Source organism: Bactrocera neohumeralis, chromosome 3 (assembly GCF_024586455.1).
Source record: "Bactrocera neohumeralis isolate Rockhampton chromosome 3, APGP_CSIRO_Bneo_wtdbg2-racon-allhic-juicebox.fasta_v2, whole genome shotgun sequence".
In the NCBI taxonomy this organism is placed as follows: domain Eukaryota; kingdom Metazoa; phylum Arthropoda; class Insecta; order Diptera; family Tephritidae; genus Bactrocera; species Bactrocera neohumeralis.
The window spans coordinates 60,483,116-60,501,883 of record NC_065920.1 but is presented as its reverse complement, the minus strand read 5'-3'; the positions used below and the strand labels follow the sequence as shown (position 1 = coordinate 60,501,883).

Below are 18,768 nucleotides of genomic sequence, written 5' to 3'. Positions count from 1 at the left end.
GCATATGAAAGGAAAAAGCTGTGGGAGCTATAGAAATCACCCGACAATAACAAGAGCGTAATGCAACAAATAAGGAAAGATACGATAATATCATGGCAACAAAAGTGGGAGAATGAAAGTCGTGGCAGATGGACGGCCAGGCTGATAAAAGATCTAGATTTATGGACAAGTCGTAAATGTGCCGCACCCTGTACTAATTGATCAGCTTTGTTTTCAACAGACTTACATTATTTCAATCGCAACCTTTTTATACTCTCGCAACAAAATTGCTAAGGAGAGTATTATAGTTTTGTTCACATAACGGTTGTTTGTAAGTCCTAAAACTAAAAGAGTCAGATATAGGGTTATATATACTAAAGTGATCAGGGTGACGAGTAGAGTTGAAATCCGGATGTCTGTCTGTCCGTCCGTCCGTCTGTCCGTCCATCCGTCTGTCCGTCCGTCTGTCCGTCCATCTGTCCGTCCGTCTGTCCGTCCATCTGTCCGTCCGTCTGTCCGTCCATCTGTCCGTCCGTCCGTCCGTCCAAAGCTGTAACTTGAGTAAAAATTGAGATATCATGATGAAACTTGGTACAGGTATTCCTTGGTTCCATAAGAAGGTTAAGTTCGAAGATGGGCAAAATCGGCCAACTGCCACGCCCACAAAATGGCGAAAACCGAAAACCTATATAGTGTCATAACTAATTAAAAGTAAAATTTTGCACAAAGGATCGCATAAGGGAGGGGCATATTTGGACGTAATTTTGTTGGAAAAGTGGGTATGGCCCCGCCCCCTACTAAGTTTTTTGTACATATCTCGGAAACTACTATAGCTATGTCAACCAAACTCTATGGAGTCGTTTCCTTCAGGCATTTTCATATACAGTTCAAAAATGAAAGAAATCGGATAATAACCGACTAACAAAAAACGTCAGAAACACTAAATTTTACAGAAGAAATGGCAGAAGGAAGCTGCACCTTTTTTTAAAAATTGAAAATGGGCGTGGCGTCGCCCACTTATGGACCAAAAACCATATCTCAGGAACTACTTCACCGATTTCAATGAAATTCGGTATATAATATTTTCTTAACACCCTGATGACATGTACGAAATATGGGTGAAATCGGTTAATAACTACGCCTTTTTCCAATATAACGCTATTTTGAATTCCATCTGATGCCTTCTCTGTATTATATACACATTAGGAACCAATGATGATAGCGGAATAAAATTTTACACAAATACGGTATTTGAAGAAAAATATGTAAATGACTGATAATGAAATCTCGATTATCACTTTATCATTCGAGAGTATAAAATGTTCGGTGACACCCGAACTTAGCCCTTCCTTACTTGTTATTTCATTCGTTAGTGTAAGCTGAATTTGCAGTTCTCAAATAGGTTATGAAAAAAGTGTTAATCAAAGCCTTCTGTGACATGAAAAATCAGTCAATTCAGGGTACATGACAAAAATGTAAAACTCAGAAATAACTGGTAATCTACTGACTGATTCTTCTACAACTTTTGTTCCACTTGCTTCAGACTTTTCTGTTACCAGATAATGTTATGCTTTTGTAAGACTACTTTCATAACAAGGTGATTCACAACAAGACTGTTGGCAATTCTCAGGTTTTTATGCTTTAAAAGGAATAATATTTTTCAATTGGAATGAAATGTATTTTTGAATATGTATGTAGAATTATATTTTCGGAAACCGTTAATATGAAAATATCAATACATGAAATATAAAAAATCAAAGGGAAATATTTGACAACCTAATATTATTTGTATTTTCACCTTGCACCTATTAAAACTTGCATTGGGATGTAATGCTACTGCGTAAAATTCCAAATTAGTAATCTCGCCGTACCAAAAATTATATGTGTACTTAAGTACATACTATACATTTAAACAAAGCAGAGCAATAAAGTTTCGTAGACCTCAAAACTATCGCCGAACACCCACAGCTTGTATAACTATATTCTTAAACACACAACATGTAAATGCCATTGTACAAGCATACAAAACAGAGTTACAGGTAAATATCTGCAGCCGAGCTGGCAAATACCAAGCAGAAATTAGGGGTATTCAAGCAATGTGCAGATCAAATATTTAGTGTATTACTCTGGTTAGTTTAGTTGAGCGGACTAGGATCCCAGTATTTGAATTATTGCTGCTATCTCATTCGAAACAAATTTGGTATATTTATTAGTTTATTGAAGCTAAGAGTGTAAGTGAAGGTGGAATCGATAGATGCTATTGAGCATTGAATATTAAAAAATGGCTGTCTTCCTTTAAGCGCTAAGAGTCAGTCCCCAATTACAGCTGACACCAGCATAGTCCACCTAGAATAGCTGCAAATAGGTCGGTAGTGTGGCGAATGGTTCAAAAATCACTTTACTGCTTATACCATTTATTCTTCGAATTATAGTACAAAGGAAGCTATAATCCAATGAGTAAAATATTGCTAATAAGATGTCTCGAAACCCACAACTTATAACACATATTCGAAGCCTTGATGGATTAATGTCGTAATGACACTCATAAGTATTTTGGGATTGTTTCAATCAAATTTTCGAACGAAGATAATCCAACAAAAACCGAAAAATGAAGCAACAAGGAAAATATCCATGAAGTTTTGACATAAAACTAATGGACCGAAAATAGCCGAAAACTTCTGTATGCGAAGTATATAGAAACAAAATTCTGCTACTGGTACAAACTCCGCTTACGCGGTTATAGCCGAGTTCAAAACAGCGTGCCAATCGTTTCTTCTTTACGCTAATTGACACCAATTCGAGATACCAACTGCAACCAGGTCGATCTCCACCTGATCTTTCCAACGGAGTGGAGGTCTTCCTGTTCCTCTGCCTCCACAAGCGAGTACTGCATCGAAAACTTTCAAAGCTGGAGTGTTCTCTTCCATCCGACGCGGTTGTTGACGCTTGTTTGAAACCACTTTTGGTATCGAACGGTTCGGAGAGGTTTTTCCCGATCCTGAAGGAGCCACGATTTAGCGCATGGTGAAAACCTGGTTGATAGTAGATTTTCCAAGTCTAAAGCTTCACGGGTAAGGTACAATCAGTTTGTTGAAGGAAGAAATACAAAGTGCTTTCCAAAGTAAACAGGACTTTTTGAAGCTGGTACCCCCTGGTGCGCCATCTATATGTCGACTAGTACGTAGTCTTTATCGATTGTCCAGTGAGAATTTTATGATATTTGATTGATTAGAAGGGAAGTTTTTGCCTTTTAAGTGTCAGTATGTTTGTGTCATCTGTGCGAAAATGAGCTTCGAACAAAGAGCCAACATTAAGTTTTGTTTTAAAATTGGTAAAACTTTTACCGAAACCAAAATAAGTTTATGACGATGATTGCCTATCACGTAGCAGGGTGCACGAGTGGTTTCAACGTTTTCAAAGTGGTCGTGAGGACATAAATGACGATCAACATGTGGGCCAATCAAAACCCGTGATCACCGGAAATTCCATCGAAACTGTGCGTGAATTCATCAAAAATCAGCCGAAATCATCATTGAAATTCATGGAAACGTTAATGCGGTATTCTACCTTAGATTTTTGAAGCGTTTGGTGTGTCGTATGTGACGTGATCGGCACGAACGCGAAGATGAAAGTTGGCGTTTGTTGCACGATAATGCGCCGTCTCATCGATCGACGCTTGTGACCGTTTTTTGACCAAAAATCACATTTTAACAATTAACCACTCCCCGTATTCACCTGATATGGCACCGTGCGACTTCTTCCTTTTCGGAAAAATGCATTTGCCCATGAAAGGAAAGCGTTATGCAGACGTAGAGGTCATTCAAAAGGCATGCACCGGCATACTGGCGGCCATACCGGCCAACGAGCTAAAACACTCGTTCGACATGCTTTTGGACCGTGCAAAAAGCTGTATTGAAGCAAAAGGAGACTATTTTGAATAAAATAAATTGATTTTACCAAAAAAATCATTCGTTCTGTTTTTTAAAGTCCTCCTTCTATATAATAATAATTTGAAAGAAGAAAAATACTAGTGAAGGATAATTAAGGAAATTACGGTATTCTGGGAAGTACAGTCATTTCTGTAGATTTGGTTTTTGAAAATTTGAAAGTTGATTTTAAGTAATATATATGACTTTTTTGCATCAAAATAATTTGTCAGTCTATTTCTAGACAAAATTTGGAGATTTGACAGAAATACGGGAAAGAGGTTTCTTCGGTATTTGCTGGAGAACTACGTAAATTACTACCTAAATATACTTTAAGCCCTAAGTTCTGAAGCATAAAACCAGAAACAAACTGCCAACCCCTAACCTAAGCCAGGTAAATGTATTCAATAATGTCGGGACGGCGCGCACGCCATTCCCGGCTACCAAAAATTGCACGCACGAGTTATTCACATTAGGAATAATCGCAGAGGTCAACCCAATCGAAAGTGCAATGACCAGGTCTCGCTCCGGAGGAACCGCCTTCATGATCACGGTTTACCTCTACGCCAGGTAAGTATGCTTTCTTCACACCGAACTAAAGTACTTAAGCAAAGTGCTACATAAAGTGTATGAGAATTGTAGAAGCAAAGATGCGAGCGCATTTGATGTTAAAGGAAAAATGATATTAACAGTGAGGCATGTGATCAGAAGGAGAGCGTTGAAAGGACAAGAAAGTTAGTGCTTACCTGCATAAAAAGAAATACAAGTATACATTATACTGTATGTAGTAGGGGTTGTTTTTAAAATATATGCCTTCAAACATCAGAAAATTACATGTACTTCAATTTTATGTATACTGAATTTTAGTGTATGGAATGCAGATGAGAAGAGTTAGAGGACTTAGGGAGAAGATAACTTTAAAGTAGTAGGTTCAGGTTTTCAACGTAAAATTCTGAGAAAAGTTAATGTTGTCGCATATGTATAATATTAATATTGTGGGTAGTGGGTTTGTCATTAAAACACAAAATGAAATATTCGAATATAGCAGTATATTAAGGTTAGAAAAAAAACAAAGCAAGGGCTATATTCAGGTAAAACCGAACATTTTATATTCTCTCAAGGACCAAAGGCGGGAAAATACTTTCAAGAGTTGCAAAACTGTATATTAAAAACCATTCATTTTTTGACAAAACCGCATTAACCACAAACAATTTTTGTATCTTATTATCCATTTAAATGGGTCATAGACGCCACTAAGTTGTTTTGCTCCATGTCCTAGACATTTATATTAAAATCTACTCAGTTAAGTGAAAGGAAATATATAAAAGTATTATACTCGTATAACTGTGAAAAATGGCTTAATTGGTTTACGGTTATGAAGTACAGACCAAGCTCTCGACAAATTCAACAAGGGATTAACATTTGACATTACTAAAGTATAGTCAATATCATGTTTCTATGTAATTTTGTGAAGATAATTCACACACTGACCCCTCATATTGGGCACAAAGTCTGGAATAATGAAATTCATGATAGGAAGTGTATAGAGGCTGGGTAATTCGTGGCCCGATTTTACACATTTTCGGCACTAACTTGTAGTTTCACAAATTTATTCAGTGTTACATTTTCATTCCTCTTATCTTCCTAAGATAACTCACATACTGGGAAAATAAAGAATGTGTTTCGTGCGCTTCTCTCAACTTATCGTCAACATAATCGGCCTACTGCGCGTACTATTCACAACACCATTACCCATCTTGAGACCCAGCATTCATTATTGGATAATATTCGACCGGACAGACCATGTCCAACACTCAGTGAAGAAAACAAGCAGCCGTAACTGAGAGTGTACATGATGACTATACCAACGTATGGAACGACTTCACGCTTTTCCCATCGAGATTCTATACTGAAAGCGTACAAAATACAGCTTATTTAAGAACAGAAGCCCCTTGACCTTCCAAAGCGGCATCGCTTCGCTCTAAGGGTTCTTGAAAAGTTTCAAGAGTATCCAACGTTTTCGAACCAAATTTTGTTCAGCGATGAGGCCCATTTCTGGTTCAATGGGTATGTAAAATCAAAATTGCCCCATTTGGGACAAAGAGCTACCTGAAAAGATTCAAGAGCGGCCACTCCATTCAGAAAAATAAGGGTTCGTGTGTTTCTGGACTCATCGATCCATATTTCTTCGAAACTGATGCCGGTAAGAACGAAACCGTCACTGGCGACCGTTATCGCTAACCGACTATTTCATGCCTTGAATTGAATGTCGGAATCTCTCGACATTTGGTTTTAATAAGACGGTGCCACTTTCTACTCATCGCATCAATCAATAGATTTATCGAGAGAACGTGGCAGATAGTTTCACGTTTGGAACCAGTAGATTGGTCACCAAGGTTTTGTGATATCACACCGTTAAACTTTTTCCTGTAGAAAAAAAGTCTAAGGTCTATGCAGACAATCCCGCTTCGTTTCATGCCTTGGAGCACAATATCGCTCGTGTCAGCTGTGAAATGCTCGAAAGAGTTATCGAAAATTGAACTCAACGGATGTACCATCGGAGACGTAGCCACGACCAACATTTGAAGGAGATAATCTTCAAAAAATAAAAGGGTAAATAAGTTCTTTCGAATAATAATAAACATTTCCCATTAGATGTGAAGTTTCTGTGTTTTTTCTTTTAAAAAGTAGAGAAGCTCGGATTGGATCACCTTTATCTATAAATGATTATGATGATGAGATGAGTTGAAATCTCGGGCACTGTCTCTAAAAATGGATGAATTCGAATGACAACTCCGCTCACTCCCCATATAACTGTACTGTTTAAAACTAATAAAAGCAGTAAATACGCCAGAGACATCAAAGTTTGCCGCCGAGATGGTATAAGAGAGCTTTATAAGAGCCGATATCAAAATTGGACGATAGGCTTGGTTACCCTTCAGGTAAAATCACATATTTCATAACATGCTCGAACGATTTCAACCAAATTCGGTATGTCACATTCCCTACCATTCTTATGTTACAGTATAAAAGTGGACGAAATTGGACTACAGCCACGCCTACTTCCTATATAACAAAATATTAACTTCCATTGAAACTTTTCCAGTATACAAATCAAGAATCATACTAATATTACAAATGCGAATGTAAGTTTGTTTGTTACGCTTTCGCGCAAAAACTACTCAATCGATCATCATGAAACTTTGTACATATACTCTTGAAGGTATTAGAAGTAACATAGGGTACTTTATATTAAAAAAAAAAAATTACGAAAGATAAAAAAATTGTTTGTCAAAAAATCGTCAAATTTAGCTACTTCAACGCCATCTAGCATTACAGTAATGAAGTTTCAACCCTGAATACTGTAATATCGTCCCACTGTATTACCGGCGGTGAAGACAATATCTAATTCAACTGAATATAGTTTTCAACTGCTTCTAATTTTTCTATATTTATTGTTATTTTTTTCTGTCGTTACATGCAGTATAAAACTACATATTAAAATTTTTGAGGTAATCCGTAATTTTTGTGGTTAGCTGCCACTTTATTAGTTTAGATCTTACTCGCTGATGAATAAAATTGGGTGAAAATTCGCCTTAGACGCCACATAACTAAGAAACGTTGTATACCTGAAGGCACTTCCCAGGCTTTAATCTTTACAAGTTGCGAGAGTATGGACTGCTCGATTATACTTATACTTAGCTCTTTCTTACTTGTTAAATATTGTTTTATTCAGACATTTTTCCCTTAAAACTAACAGAAATTTCTTACAAAAAATAATATATTATATTTCATTCAAGCAGGCCACTATGATAACCACAAACTCTATTAATTTAACCAAAACTTTAACCCTAACCAATGCCACTTGAATACCGCCAATAATTTCGGTATTACCGAAAATTTGGGCAACAACTTCGACACAGAAAAGTTTGACGGCTGGCATTTCATCCCCAAAGTATGCTTGTCAGAATGCAACGAAATGCACGCCAACAATTATAGTACTAAACTGCACAGTTCCGGAAATTTCGCAACCAAATATTTTGCGCCAAACTAAAGTTACACACAAGTTATTTTACGAGTCCTTATAAGCTTCCTTTGTCACGCTCATCTCTCATCTCTTTGCGCACTGAATTATCTAACAACACTTGATGTTGGATGTGTGTGTTTTGGCCAAAACTGTGCGACGGAGTTTATGTTTGTATTGGTGTTGTTGTTGCGTGTGTATGTGTGTGTGAGTAATAATTTTAATACCTCAAAATGGCGACAGCTAAGCCAAGCAGAAATGAGATGATAACACACAGCGAGAGGCGCCAATGTACAAAGGCCCCACACATACATATACATATATGTTTGTATATGTACATAAGTAGTTGGTGATCCATCTGCATATGTGTGGTGTGTGCGCTTGGTATTATTAGTTGCACTATGACCGTAAAGCATAAAAGAGACAGCCAAAGGATATCAGCAACGTAAAAGGATAACTCTGAATGCATGCAACTTTTGGTCGCGTATACATATGTATATAGATATATGCATGTATGTATATCAATATGACTGACACACATACATATATGTATATAAAGTATACACACAGCTGCTTTGCAAAAAACCTAACACATCTCCATTTACTGCTGCTACGAACTCTCTTCTCACACACACACATATATGTTAAGGGTGTCCGTTATTTCCAAGTTGAATTTTTTCATCACGAACAGCGTGTAGAATCGTCGAAGGGCCCTATCAAATATATATATAATTTATCAGCCTGACGAGCTGAGTAGACTTAGCCATGTCCGACTGGTCAAAACTCCGTCTCGGCATATCGCACTGTTTCAACGGATGCTATGCAGGTTCTGTTAGGTGTACCCCCTCTTGACCTGATTGTCATACAGCCTGCTGTTGGATTCAGGTTAAGAAGGGGCTTGAGTGTGTCATTGCTGCGGAATGATTGGATTTCCGATGATGAAGAAGAGGGAGGGATATCTGGGCAGCAGTAGTCCTCTAGACGTTATGGTCAAATATAGGTGGCAAGACCGTTGGAACTATAGTCCTAACGGTCGAGTGATTTATGTGTACTTGCCGGATGTTGTGTTTGTTGAGAGTAACCCAGACTTCGGATTCTGTCTGAGTCTGGGATTTTTGCTTACGGGGCATCGGCCTCTGATTGCATTTTTGCATCACAGGATCTGGTCGGGGTGTTTGTGTGGCTTACGGTCTGAGGACTTGGTACATGAAATTGCAGAATTACCGAAGTACTCGGACATTAGGGATTTGGTTGGTATGGGGATTCGCTGAACTGACGGACACTTAGATGTTAGATTAGTGTGCCCTCCACTAGTCGGAGTACCGAACTATTAGGACGTAAGTATTTTACGCGGCGGTTTTTGTGTGAGTGGTGTCTGAATGTGATGAGTGTACGGGTTCCAACCCCTGGCCACCAGTCCAGAGCTGTATGGAGGCTCAACTGATAGTATTTTCGGCAACGAAGTCTGACCGTAGACTTCTTTCTGGTACCGCGGGGGGCAGAAGTCATTAAAATTCGCCCAACCTGCACATGCGGACTGGCCCTTCGGAGAGAATCGTCATGGTTGTGGTTTAAGCACAAATGCAGGTAGAACTGGCATTTGTACTCGTTCACTGCTCCCAAAGAAGCTGCTTATTTGTTGAAATCGCCAATATCGGACTACTATAGCACTGATTTGACGAGATATCTTAATGAAATTTGACACGAATAACTATCTAAGCCCATAATATAGACTACAAAGAAATTGTTTAGGTCAGACAACTATAGCATATAGCTCTCATACAAACTGATCGATCAAAAATTATTCCTATATGGAAAACCCTTGTATTTAATGAGATACCTCCACAATATTCGGCACAGATAATTGTCTAAGGCAGTACTATAATCTACGAAGAAATTGTTTGGATCGGAGTACCATAGCATATAGCTGTCATACAAACTGATCGATCAATATTTCGTTCTTGTATAGACAACTTTTGCATTTGATTATAAATTTTCATGAATTTTGGCATAAATAATAACCCAAAACAATGGTATAATCTGTGAAGAAATTGTTGAGATCAGACTACTATAGCATATAGCCGCCATACAAACTGATCGATCAAAATCGAGATAAAGATTTTTTATACTCTTCATGCTATAAGAAATTCATATTTTCATCGCAAGCGAAGTTGATTGAAAAAATTTCTGCCTGATTTTCTCCATAAAAATATTCCTTTAAAAGTTATACACAGTTGAAGTTATATATCGTATATAACGCATTCTTACCGTACATCATGACGTATGAGCAACATAATTTATAAGGCACTTGTATTCGATGAATGCTCAGCCAGTAGGCGTTAGCGAGAAAAAATCAACTTGAAAAACTTTGCACATCCTAACATACATAATCACATATCTCAAATCTGTATGTGTGTATATATATACTTATGTATGTACGTGTGTAGTGGAAGCAATTAAATTCAAATGCAAAGTTAATTGAAAAGGATTTATTGCATGAAGGAAGCGTTTTAGCCAAGTCACAAGCGGTGACTGCCTGCGACTATTATATAGAAGTATATACATATCCATAACCCACATATACATATATACGAATATCAGCAGTTGAACTATTTACATATGTGATACTTGAAAGACTCTGCATTTGCGCAACAGTTTGGCTGCATTTAGAGATAGATTTATGCTGATAGGTTGGCGATGCCGCGCCTCTGTGTTCGTTTGTGTTGCTCTTTTTCGGCTTTGTTCCGAGGTGACTTGACTTTTTGACAGGCCAACAATGAGGCCAACTTGAATGTCTGAGTGAGGGTTACACACATGATTTAATCCACAGATCTAAGTCCGTACATGCATCAAAACAACGCAGCTGCTGGATAGATTTGATTATCAAAGAGCTTGAAATACACGTGAAGCGTCAAGTGACTTTTTTTAAGCAAGAAATGTACGAAAACTTTGAGAATGCCATCGGTCGAGATATTGAACTAAACGTACGAATAATGGTCATATACTTAACCTCTCTATTTCAGATGATTCTAGAGAAAAATTAAAACTTGCTATCAGAAAACTTTTACTAGAGACTATGAACTTACCATCTGATCGAATTTACCGCGAACTTATTTGAAATATTTTTTTTTTTTTGGTAAAACCTTTCTTATGTTCATGTGAAGTTCGATCTCATGCCAGAATTAATGAAACCGTTCTTAAAAATCGTGAGAAAGAGAGGTTTCCACCATCTCAAATCTATCGAGTCTGCATATTTTAGTTAATTTTAAACTCTTTCCAAAACACGTGAAAAAATTACATCTAGTAGAGGTCGCAAAAGATATGGTTGACAAAGTAACTAAATATTCCACATTCATAAAGCGTATTTTTTCTGCAAAATACGGATTTTTATTAAAATACGTGAAATTGTTGAATATTTTAACAGTTCGGGTCAAATTTGTTCCGTTGACATGAGTAACAAATCATAAATACAATATTTTTTGCTCAGTCGCAAGGTCTTTATGGCGAAAATGTCGAGAAAGATATGGAAATTATCGCATTATCAAAACTAGCCTTTTGGACCTTATTGGTACTCATAGACGCCACTGACGGTTACGTTCCCACCGGCATCATTTTTGAAGAAATATGAACCGATGATTCCATCGGCCCACAAACCATACCAAACCGTTGGTTTTTGTAAATGAAATAAAAGCTCTTGAATCTCTTTGTCCCAAATGCGACAAATGTCTTGTTTTCATACCTACTGAGCCAGAAATGAGCCTAGTCGCTGAACAAAATTTAGCTCGTAAAGGTCGAATCTTCTTGGAACTTTTTCAGAGACCATAGAGCGAAGCGTTTTCGCTTGGGAAGGTGCTCGACCTAAAATTCTTGCACAAGCTGTATTATGTATGCATTCAATTTAAAATCTCGACGAAAAATGCTCCAAGTTGTTCCATACACAGAGTTGCTGCGAACGGCGCCGAATCGACTCTCCACCGTCTTCATATACACTCTCAGCTGCGGCTGCTATATTTTCAACTTCAAAGCTGTTAAGTTGGCAAAGAAGGGAGTAATGGACAATAATCGGTACCTGTGCGGCTTCAAGGTATCAGTTGAGTAAAATAACTCGAAAGAGAAGCAGCGAGCTTATCATTCACACCAAGATTGGGTTGACCATAATTGTAGAGGTTGTAGGTTAGGTTATATAAAGTCCTAGGCTTGTTCAAAAAATAGATGCTTTTATTTCCTTTACCCGAACACTGCTTAAAATGCATCACCTCATAAATCTACGAAGCGTTTTGAGCTTACCATAAATTTATTAAGATGCTAAATGTCTGTCTGCCGAGTTACTTCAATCTCAGTCTGGCAGAAACCTGGCAATAGACAAGAAAGTAACAAGATAATTCCACCTCGCCTTCGTCCAAATAGCTTTAGCAAAGAGTGTCCGACAAAATATTTAGCTGCGCGTGTACCTATTGGACAGTCAGAACACCTACACCAGCGGCGATGTCAACTTTTTAGGCGCAAGTAATTTTCACGGTTCACTTTGGGCTGTAAGGGATAAAACTGGACATTATCCTACTTTGTCTCCATGCGGTCACACCTACTAATCTAGGATCTTATGTGACTCGCATGCCCTGGTAAATTGGACTGTATTCTAAGGTAAATTGGGCTGTATTCTAACGGAGCCTCCCCAACACCGGGCGCCTTAGGAAGTAACAGTGGCCTTACCGCATCAAGAGGATCTCGCGCTGGGACTCTTGGTTTATCCATATAAAAAGTAGACCAGTAGGCTTACCTAGCTAAGCTGATGGTCGTAAGAAATAGATGAGCAGACAACTACAGAAAAAACAACAACAATATCAACCGACTGCAACATGCCGATTGCAGGTAAGAGCGGATCAGGTGGTAGGCGCAAGTTGAGTTTCCTGAAAAGCACGAGCGGTTCGATGATGATGTGCCTTCCTGTAGTGGTACTCAAAAGAAGGCGTGTACTGCGAACAACATACCGGCAAGAGGGACCTTGAAGCAGGATCAATTGCACGGAGGTAAGTGAGTCGAGCCGGGGATGAGAGGAAAAAGAAGATAAAGCGGGGAAAGAAAATGCTCTCTACACCAGAAGCTGGATGTCCCGGTGGCCCTGACAATCCTCGCAAGGCGGGCATGAGCGGTGCCACTCTTAAGTGGTTAAGGCAGCAGAGAAGCTCTCTCTAAGCAGCAGTAGGGACAGTAACCCTTCTTCGGCTACTAAGAGACGCGCAGGAACTAACTCCACATCCGTTGCAAGACTAGGAGGCGCCGACTGGTTATCGCAACCCCGTCGGAGACCCGAGGTAGCGGAAGGGCTGTACCTCCAGATGTAACCAGACAAACCATGAAGTGAAAGAGCGCCTGATAGCGCCCCAAGAGCCTTGGAGTTATAAGATGATGACAGGAAACCAGCCCCAGACAGTCGGAGGACAACGTTCCGCTAATAAAAATATTCGGAGGCCTTAAAAGACAGACGGAAAAAAATATTCCCAAATCGAAAATATTGGACGTCCTATTGGCTTACGTGAATTACATAGTTCAATTCCCATATACCATAATTTTCACAATAACTAGTTTCGATTTATTTCATAATCCTTTATATGTATCATTCCGCAGTATGTCTATTTTTTATTAACTCTACAATTTCCCAAAATACAAACACAAATGATTATTTTAGTAGTTGCCCCTTCGTTAAGTTAATAGTTGGTCGTAACAAATTGCATCCCATTTCAATTAAATTAACTGCCCAATTTCGGTTTCATGTTGTTCTCTTTAGTATTTTTTGGTCGCATGCCAAACGATTTTATCGACGAACATTTTTCACCGCCTCTAAAAGTTTCTAAACCTAACACTAATAAGGTAGTGGAGAGCAAAAAAACGAACAAACAGCGAGTGACTGTAAAAGTGAAATGAGAGCGTTGAAAGAGTGAAAGTAAAAAATTAGTAATGCAATGCAATTCATTCATTCTTCGTTTAGGGTAAACAACGCTACGTGACTCGAAAACATTTGCCTGTATTATATAATATAATATACATTTTATATGACTGCATACAACAATTTAAGCGAATTTCTGTAGCTGTGGGCGTAAATCAACGAAAATAAACTTCGAACCAGGAAGAAATGCATTAATTATTCTGATAAATGTTACACGACCGCTAAAAGCTTTATTTCTTCTACTCTTCTACTTCTTGTTTATTTTTTATTTTTCAAGTGATGTCATTACGAAAATAATTTTTCGTTTGTTTACTGAATGAATATTTTTGTTTGGCTTGAATATTTTCTAAGAAATAGATATAAATTTTCTGTCTTGCTTTCCTTGAACGGAAATTGGAAAAAGAAATTGGAATTTTTTCTTTGGAAGCAGTGCAAATAACAGTTATTCTAGCTTTTAAAGGGTGATCCCTTTCAAAATTCCCTACTTTCTGAAAGAAAAAACACAGAAACTTCAAACCTAATGACGAATGCTTATTATCATTAGAAAGAACATTCTTTGGCATTGACTTTTTGAAGATTATTTCTTTCAAATGTTGGCCAGGTTACGTCTCAGATGATCCTTCCGTTGAGTCCAATTTTCAATGACTCTATATCATTTCGAACTGGCGAATGATACGCGGTATGTTTTGCTCCAAAACCTGAATCGAAGCCGTATTGACCGCATAGACTTTAGATTTTACATATCTCCACAGGAAAAATTCTAACGGTGTGATATCACACGATCTTGGTGGCCAATCGACCGACTCAACACGTGAAATTATCTGCTCACCGAAGTGTTTTTTCAATAAATTTGTTTATTGATGCGATAAGTGGAACGTGGCACAGTCTTGTTGAAACAAAATGTCGCCGAAATCGCGAGCTTCAATTTCAGGCATCAAATAGTCGATTATCATGGGGCGGTCGCTCTTGTCGGTTAGGTTCTTACCGGTATCATTTTTGAAGAAATATGAACCGATGATTCGACTGGACCACAAACCACTCCAAACCGTTGGTTCTTCTGGTTGAAATGGCAGCTCTTGAATCTCTTCAGGTTGTTTTTCATCGAAAATGCGGCAATGTTGCTTGCATACCCATTGGAACATCGGCTCTTCTTGGAACTTTTTAAGAACCTATAGAGCGAAGCGATGTCACTTCGAAAGTTGATCGGCTTCAGTTCTTGCACAAACTATATTTTGAACGCTTTCAGTTTAAGATCTCGACGTAAAATGCGCTAAATCATTTCGTACGTCAGTCCGAATTTCTGCGGACAACGCCGAACGGACTCTCCACGGTCTTAATGTACTCTCTTAGCTATAGCTGCTATATTCACTGCATGCTGGACTTGGTCTATTTGGTCAAATATTATTCAATTAAATCTCAAGATGATGATCTGTCAAAATAAAGCTTTGAACAAAGTACCTCTACTTGGATCACCCGTTATTTAAGAGTAATTACGAATTTTTGCTTTAATATTTCTATAATGTAGAAATTCAGAAATATCTCTCCAAGAAGATTTTTCAAATTTTAAATTATGATACCGTTTCACTATCGTAGAAAGTCGGCAGGTTTAGTTTTGCAATCATTTCACGATAGCTCCATAAGTCACATTCGACTTGAGACTCCAGCTACGGGCTACCAAACCACTGAAGCGCCTTTCAAGCGGAGGTGCTGTCATTAAGTGCTACCTTAAGGTATTATGTATGCCGTTTCCTACACAGAGATATACTATACTTACGCTCCAATAGCCTAGAGACTATACTTACTTTGAGCTCGTTGACCGCGTGCTCAAAACTAAGCAAGGATTACAGAACCTCGTTAGAAATAGTAACAAGCTTTTCTCATCTTAGGCTTGTATGATTGCGGAATCGCCCGAAATCGCCAAGCGACAATGAGCTCACTAAGGACGGTACCTATAGTCCAACTTTACCCGATTAGAAAGGAGTCTGTTCTTCTCTTGCGTACTATCGTTAGATCTATAGACCTCAGGTAAGCTCAGCTCGGTCCGCTAGTCCACAATCAGAACTTGTGCTGCTGTTATGTACGCCTGAACCAGAGTGAATCATTAAAAAGCCTCTGAACTACTTGCTCTTAGCAAGATCGCTTCGCCGATCTATTGTATTACAAAGAATCACTGTTCACAGTTATCCATGTACGATCCTGCGCTGGCTATGGAGCGAAGATCAATCTTACGACCTATCCTAACCTAACCTGGTTTATAGTAAAATAACATCATTCGAAATCAAGACTCTGTCATTGCTTTTTTTTTGGAAAGTTCTCAATGTAAAAATCTTTCGCGGAAATGGCCGCTTCAGTCTATTTCGATTAATTCAAGATCTGACTTATTGGATGTTGACATTATTCACGGTTCTTCGAAGATTTAATAGACATTCCTTTGTTTATTTTAAAATCTGGGAAAAGTTGTCGATGAGACGACATTCTTTGTAACCTGTTCTGCCAGAATCCAGTATTCTCCCTGAAGAAGTATTCGTTCACGAAAATCGACTTCAAGTAACCAAAAATTGTATCGAGGCGTTCAGATACAACTAGACCTAAATTCTTCTATCATCTTTAGTATAAGTAGCCATTTGACTTGGAACTCATAGCATTAAGAAAATTTATTTAAATTGTACAGTACACCGAAATCCCGAAGAACCACGTCCAGCACCGCCATCAACATCAACTCATCGTTGGAATATCGAAAAGATCAGTTATTTCAAATTCACTCAATTTTTTCGAAAAACACTGCCGCGTTAACACCAGCAGGTCAAAAATCAAGGTTATATTGACAGTTTTCTTCGATTATCGAGCTTCTACTCTTGGTGGACATAATCGCCTAGCAGCGTCGGTAATTCGAGCAGCCATGCGCAGATTTCACACCAGTTCACACTAGTGGATAATGCATGTCGTGCAGTGGCCACCGAATACGCTACTACTGCTGTGGAACAGAGGCATATAGAACCATGATTAATGACTTTTTGAAAGAATGAATTATAGGATGTTGATATGAACAACCTATGGTTCCAACAAAACGCTACATGCCACATAATCAACGAAACAATAATTTTTTTGAAGGTTACTTTTTGTGAGCGCATTATCTCGCGTCGTGGGCCTGTGGCGCGTTTTCCAAGATCGAGCGATTTAACAACGCTGAACAATTTTTTGTTGGGTTATGTGAGGTCGCTTGGCTACGCAGATAGGCTCGGGACGATTGACGCCTGGGAAGAAAATATTCGACGCGTTATTGCTGATATATGGCTCCAATTGCTGCAAAAACTGGTCCAAAATTGGGCTTCTCGCGCTCAATATACTCGATGCAGTCGCGGCGGACCTTCAGTGCCAGTACAACAACTTCAAATATGGATGAGCTCAAACAAAATTTTTCCCATAAGCCGGATGTAAGCACGCCATCTAAATAATGCAGACATTTACAGCACATATCTAAGTAGTTACTTAAATATAAGGTATGTACATGTAACTTTACAAATATTTATTCAATTCAACACACAATGGTTAACCAATCGACTAACCAACCAGTGAATCAACTAACGGCATTACCAAACCGACTGACCAAATGACCAAACGATCAACCGCTCGAATAAATGATATACACACACACATGATTCTATAGCTATTAGCTATTTATTTACACTGGTGTGTAGTTATGTGCACGCAACTAACTGTACAGCCGACCAAGTAACGAACCAATTGACTACGCCAAGGAAACCGCAAATTCGCTGTACACATAACCATTCTGGCAAACAAATACATGCACGATTACACCCATATGTGCATCCGTCGGCTTGTAGACATGTTGGGTGCAATTGGGCATACGAAAATAGGAAATAGACATTCATTTGTATATGTGTATGTATGTTTCTATATATAAATATGAACGTTTTGCAAAGATCTGCTTTTATTTGTTATGCACAAACGCACGTTTGAGACTTTGCTAAGTTGGATCTGAAGTTGATGTTGACGCTAACATAATAACTAAAGCTTTCATCAATAGATTTCATATAAGAATTCGATTTTGATCAGTTTTGTATGGCAGCCATCTGCTATAGTGATCCGATTTCTTCGTATAATGCACCGCTGCCTCAAACAATAATCCGTGTAAATATCTCGTCAAATTAAAAAAAAAATACGCTGTATTAGTACGATTAGAACAATTTTTTCGAAGATTATACTTTTCTTTCCTTGAGCAATAATCCGTGTCAAGTTTCGTGAAAATCCCTTGTCAAATAATAAAGTTTTCTATGGATATTAGGATGTCGCCGAGACCACGAGCTTCAGTTTCAGGCATCAAATAGTCGGTTATCATGGCACGATAACGGTCGTCGTTGATGGTTACATTATCATCGGCATCATTTTAGAAGAGATATGGACCGATGATTCCACCGGCCAACAAACCATACCAAATCGTAGCTTTTTGGATGAAATGACAGCTCGTGAATCTCTTCTGCTTCCTCTTCGTCCCAAATGCGAATATTGTGCTTGTTTACCTACCCATTTAGCCTGAAATGGACCTCATCGATGTACAAAATTTGGCTCGAAAATGTTTAATCTTCTTGGAACTTTTCAAGAGTCCATAGAGCGAAGCGATGTTACTTTGAAAGGTCGATCGGGTTCAGTTCTTGCACAAGCTGTAATTGAACGCTTTAAATTTAACCTTACGACCTAAAAACCTTCTGACCTGCTCCAAGTCCTTCCATACGTCATGGACACTCTCAGCGATATTAGCGACAGTATACATTTATACGATTGGCTCGGAAATGGAGAAGAGAGTTGGTGCGGGGATATATTATATAGTGTACAGAGTAAAGCGTAAGGCAGCCCATTGAACTGCCGGACCACTG

General features: G+C 38.5%; 1 long non-coding RNA gene and 1 other non-coding gene across 3 annotated transcripts in view; both read right to left on the bottom strand.

The window, feature by feature from the left end:
* The window catches only part of LOC126752866 (uncharacterized), a 62,024-nt gene that overhangs the window by 4,858 nt on the left and 38,398 nt on the right, over positions 1-18,768 (bottom strand). The gene's annotated exons all lie outside the window — the stretch shown is intronic.
* LOC126754301 (U1 spliceosomal RNA) lies at positions 4,318-4,483 on the bottom strand. Its single transcript, XR_007666282.1, has one exon. It is a non-coding gene; the product is annotated as a U1 spliceosomal RNA (small nuclear RNA).